This window comes from Triticum aestivum, chromosome 4D (genome assembly GCF_018294505.1).
Source record: "Triticum aestivum cultivar Chinese Spring chromosome 4D, IWGSC CS RefSeq v2.1, whole genome shotgun sequence".
Taxonomy (NCBI): domain Eukaryota; kingdom Viridiplantae; phylum Streptophyta; class Magnoliopsida; order Poales; family Poaceae; genus Triticum; species Triticum aestivum.
The window spans coordinates 158,631,379-158,637,793 of NC_057805.1; positions in this window are offsets into that span (position 1 = coordinate 158,631,379).

Sequence of the window (6,415 nt, forward strand, 5' to 3'; positions counted from 1 at the left end):
TGTGCGTTCCACACGCTATTTGACGTAACTAGCGTCATATAGTAGCGCCCACACAGCTGCCCCAAGAAAAGCAAAAATATACGTATATATGTTGTTCCCTCCATTCCACACGTAGTTCCCCATTTTTTTTGTTTATCCCCAATTGGGCCTACCACATTTCTTTTTCTGTCACAATGACAAGCAGCAAAAAATAAAGGGCGTGAGGGGATTGAACTATGACCTTCCCTATTGTGTTGACGGACAAAGCCAACTCAGCTAGCTTGCAATTATGGAATAGTCCCACCTTGGAATTTTATACTAAATCACACCGGTTTTTATATGTCCCTAAGTTATCTGGAAATAAGAAGGTTGCGTGAGAATAAGGAAGTTGTCCCGAGAATCATGTGCAAAATGAGGTACTCCACAAATTATTGTCGGAGGTAACTTGCACGTGTCAGTAAAAGACAATATGCTGGTTGGCTATAGCCTATAATTGAAAAAATTGTGGGCACATGCTAATAAAAGAGAATATGCTGATTTTGCTCTAATTAATAAAAATTGTGGGCACTTGAGCACAACAATAGTTGAAGAGAATAAATCCTGATAATGAAGGGATATTCATGCCTGGTTATGAGCTAATTATGCCAATCAAATAAAATTTATGCACTATAATTAGTAATCCATCCGGTTACATCATCGTAGGAGAGAGTGGTTGAAGCAACCATGCCTCGAAGGTCGCCTTCTAGCAACAAAATGAGGATGCAACCACAACTCCGACTAGGTCAGAAACAATGTATATGACTATTTTAGAATCATGCCTAGGTCTATATTTTTGTAGAAAATTTTCTTGCAAATTATATTTGCGGCACTGACAACAGCTCGGTTGATGAGGGAGGTGACTATAGGCGAGGCGCTAACCAACGACACCCCGACGCGGCAGAGCACTACTGCCGACTATCTCCTCCCATTATTGACGGCCGCCGCCCACATCGTTCCACTGACACAAGGTTGAACTACCACTGCTGACGATGACAGGAAGGAGGATAAGCGACAATATAGATCGTGTGTTGTGTTCACATAGAGGACATGGAAGAGTGTGTGTGGGGATGTGGGGAATGCTGAGATATTATTTTCTCATGCTGCAACGCACGGGCATATTTCCTAGTTATATTAACTCATATCAATGACAAAATCAACTAGCGAGCAATAATAAGATATCTCAAATAGCAATGCATTATCAAAATCACCATGATATAATAGGACAATAGTGGTATCTCGCTAGCCCTCCAAAGTTCAAGCAGCGGCTAAACATTGTAATTCATGGTAGAAAAGATCCAGTCATGATGCACCCAACATTAGCTACACACAATGCATCAGCATGACAGCAGTGCTCTCAGGTTCTGGCGCTTATTTTAGAAGGTGATGACACAACAATAAAAGTAAATAGATAGTCCCATCGCAGATGGAAGCAGTGATTTGCTGAGGTGCCAGAGCTCAAGTTTTTAAAACATGGGTAAATGAAACTTTGAGAAATGCACCCTTCTTGTTTACTTCACGACCATCAGTTATCAATATCTTCCATGCTAAACACATTAGTAGTGGTTCCCAAGCGATAAAGTACAGGTTATGACTGCGTAGGAGTTTTTGTTTGATTATTTGTAAGCTCTTTTCTGTTTGCAGTTTGGGACTGGGAATCCCTATCACCGCTCCTTTCTCGTGCAATGGCGAGTGAATAAACACTTGTCCTGAGAATAATCCACTTAGCATGGAAGATACCAATTACCTCCTGTTGTCCCATGAACAATCCAGGCACACAAAAGGATATTTATTTGAAGTTTTAGAGATGGCACATGCAAATTTACTTAGGACGACAGGGTAATACCGCATATAGGTAGGTATGGTGGACTCATCTGGAATAACTTGGGTTCAAGGTTTTTGATGCACGAGTAGAATTCCGACTTAGTATGGATGAAGGCTAGAAAATAGGTTGAGAAGCGGCCAGCTAGAGAGCAACAACGGTCATGAACATGCATTATGCATAAGTAACATTGGACACTAGCATGAGTAGGATATGAACACCATGAACATAAATATCATAGAGGCTATGTTGGTTTTGATTCAACTACACGCATGAACATGTGCCAAGTCAAGCCACTCGAACATTCAGAGGAGGATACCATATCATCATACTACATCACAATCATTTTAATGCAATGTTGACATCCAAGATAAATCATTATCCACTCCTAGCTACTTATGCATGGCATGAGAAACTATAATCTCTAATTGTCATTGCAAATATGTTTAATGATAAGGACTTGAATCATGGATACTAGGTTAAACCTATTTACAAAAATAGAACAAGTCGAGTTCATACCCGTTTCTCTCTGCCATGGCCAGTTCATCAAATATCATCATTATTGCCTTTCACTAGCACGAACGAACGGTATGAAAATAATAATAGTGCAAGAGTGTCATGGACTAAGTTGGAATATGCAAACATTTTATTCAAAAGGAGAAGACAAGGTAAAATGGTCTCTTTGTTAGATTAACAATAATGCAAATGAGAGCCACTCAACATTTTCATCGTGGTCTTCTCCTCGATACAACCCAATAAAAAAGAAAAGAAATTAAAAGAAACATACTGAAATATTTTTGGAGTTTGTTGTTTTCTTGGAAGAAAACAAATAAAAGGGGAAAACAAAAATGAGAAAAACTATTTACACGGGAAAGCTCCCAACAAGCAAAAGAAGAACAAGGAAATGTTTTGGGGTTTAGAAACACTACTAGGAAAAGGCTAATTAGTGGCGCACCTGTTTTGGCTATTAATGGTGCACTATAGGTGCGCCACTATTATCACGCCATTAGTAACAAATAGTAATGGCGCACCTCTGGTGCGCCATTACTATCCCAGGTTGTAATGGCGCACCTTTGGTGCGCCATTACTATCCTAGATTGTAATGGCGCACCCATAGTGCGCCATTACAATGCCTATCTGGTGCACCATTACTATCAGACTTAGTAATGGCGCATCACATAGAAGTGTGCCACTCACAATTTTTTTTTCAAAATTTTTTCCAGAATTTTTTTTTTCAAAATTTTTTTTAGAAAAAAATTTCCAGAATTTTTTTTCGTTATTTTCTTAATCTCGGGTCAATATGCTTAATCTCAAGTTTGGCTATTAGTGGTGCACCTGTTTTGGCTATTAATGGCGCACTATAGGTGCGCCACTATTATCACACCATTAGTAACAAATAGTAATGGCGCACCCATAGTGCGCCATTACTAGCTGACTTAGTAATGGCGCATCACATAGAAGTGCGCAACTAACAATTTTTTTTCAATTTTTTTTCAGAATTTTTTTTGTTATTTTCTTAATCTCGGGTCACTATGGCTTAATCTCGGGTCAATATGCTTAATCTCAAGTTAAATCGCACTCTATGGTCAAACTTCCCGGAAGGTCACCCATCCTCACACTACTCCAGCCCGAGCACGCTTAACTTGTTGATATATCTATCATATCAATCCTATTAAACCTTGTTGATGTCTAGGACTTTGTTCATGTTCATGAGTGTGATGAAATTTTGAAAAAAAAAATCAAACTTCCCGGTCATATTACGTATCATATTAAAAAAATTCCAAAAAAACATTTTTTTAAACGAATTTTTTTTATTACTAGTGGCGCCACTAGTAAGTTTGAATTTTTTTTCATTTCCCCCCTCTAGATCTTAAAAGCCCCATATCTTTCGTTCTGTTAGAGTTTTGGGGATTTTGAAGATGTTCAACGGGGTTCCCCCCATGAATTCGGATGTAACTTTTCGAGTAGATAATTTTTCATATAAAAAACTTTTTAATCCGAGTTCGTATGCAAAAGTTATGCCCATTTTACTAAATTTCAGAGAGGTTTTGCAAATAAAGTCGAAATTCATATTTGTAAATTTTCCCAACAACTAGACCACATATCACATGGGAAACTTCTTTTCTTTTATTTTTTGACATTTCCATCATTTTCTTTTATTTTTTCTAAAACTGAAAAGGCGGTCCACAGGGGGGGTGCATTTAGCACCAGGGTTACTAATGGCGCACCTGGTGTCTGGTGCGCCATTAGTAGTTTTGAAAAAAAATGTTAGTAACTAGTAATGGCGCACTGTCCAGTGGTGCGCCACTATTAACATTTTTTTTCAAAACTACTAATGGCGCATGGTGGGTGTGGTGCGCCATTACTATGTCAACTAGTAATGGCGCACAATCCCCTGGTGCGCCACTGCTAACAATTTTTTTTCAAAACTACTAATGGTGCACCACACACCAGGTGCGCCATTAGTAATATGTCAATAATGGCGCACCTGTATCTGGTACGCCACTGCTATATAGCAGTGGCGCACCACATACATGGTGCACCATTAATGTCCATATTAGCTATAGCCCTTTTCCTAGTAGTGAAAGAAAAATCAAAATGAAGATTGAAATATTTTTGGATTTTCCCAAAGTTTTTCAAACACACAAGAAGAAAGTGAGAAAATAAATTATGCATGGATAATACAATGGAAAAGTGTCGAGACCGACAACTGAAATGTGTGAACATGAATGTAATGTCGGTGGAAATAAGTACTCCCCCAAGCTTAGGCTTTTGGCCTAACTTGGTAATAAGTAGTCAAAGAAACCATGGGGTCCCATTTTGAAATGCTGAGGAGTGGGCACCTGTGGACCCCACTGCTGAGTCTCAGCATGTGCTGCAACTAGGTTGTTCCGGTTGGCGATGATGTCCGCAGGCATAATCCTGTATCCACCCCTGGCAATAGGATCAAACAAAGCAGGTGCTGGCAATGGAATAATATCACGTGTTTTCACACTGAAAACTAGGTTATAAGGAATAGTAATGTCAGGGTAATCGACTGCAATAAACTGGTGGTGTTCCATGGCCGCGCGATCTAGGTGAACCTTGGGCAACGGATAATCATGCTGGCGTATCTGAATGTTAAAGCGATTAGCCAAGCGGGTAGCGTAAATACCACCATGTATTTTGCCCTTGGATTTATTAATGTGGAGGCGGCGTGCCACAATAGCTCCGAAGCTATAAGTGGTGTTGCCTTGGAGTGCACGGCGTAAAATAGCAAGGTCTGGGGCACTGAGTTTACCCACCTTCTCTCTAGCAAGCAAGCACTTTGCAATGAATAGAGCAAAATAATGAACGGCAGGAAAATGCAAGCTAGTAGCGGTGACACTTGAAACCCCTCTCTCATCCCCTATATACAAAGTACGATAAAGGCCTTCAAAGTCTGTAGGCCTAGGCTCTGCTAAACTCCCATCGGAAGGGATCATGCATATGTCACAAAATTCAGTAAGCGGTATCTGATGGGGTTCAGCGTACAAATTAAATTCTACCGCAGGGGGATTATTCCTAGGAAGTAAATTAAAACTTTGCACAGAGAGTTTGTGAGGATATGATACTATTCACATTCAGCTGTGACGAAGTCGGTGAAGCCGGCGTTAGCAGCATATTGTGCAAACTCTTAAAGGATTCCAGCCCCTTCCATGAACTGGTTATTGAACCATTCGCATGGCCGTATCTCCGCCATTCTCCGGGTATGGAGATCACTGTCAGATGATTCCCCAATCACTCCCTTGGAGTTTTTGGAAGCAAACTTCCTAAAGATACTCATGTTTTTCCTGTAAACAAAATTCTATAAATTTTACTCCACAAAATTTTCTCAACAAAACTTTACAAGATTTGTAGCAACTACTCATAGGGATGCATAGAGGCCATAGCAAGCATTCAAACTACTTAAAACTCTAAGAACTCAACATGCAAGCTCATCTACAGCAGCACCAAGAGTAGCTAATTATTCAAAATATAAACCACTAAAGCCAAAAATAATTGGACGAATGGAGGAGTCACATACCAAGCAACAATCCCTCGAAACAGTTTCAGAAACGGAGCTTCAAGCAAAGAGATCGAAATCCATGGGTTTGAGAGCAAGAACACAAGAGATTGAGAGAGAGGGAGAGAGCAATGGTGATTTTTTTCTGGAGGTAGGTGGTGATGTGGGATGAAGAGATAAGTGACGGGGCCCACGTGGGGACCACAACCCACCAGGTCATGCCTACGGGTCCTGGCGCGCCCAGGTGGGTTGTGCCCACCTGATGCACCCCCCTCTGATATTATTTGCACCAAAAATTCTTCAATATTCATAAAAAAAACTGTATTAAAATTCCAGAGCATTCTGAGAACTTTTATTTTTGGGTTATTTTTTATTGCACAGGAAATTCACAAAACTGGCAACACATGGCACTTTATTTTATTTAGCTAAAAAAACAGAAAGCAAAAGGTAGGGACAGAAGGTAGTGCTCACTAAATTCATCAACTTCATACCTCTTAAAAATGACCATTAATAAGGTTGATCAAGTCTTATTAACGACCACTTTCGATTAGCAT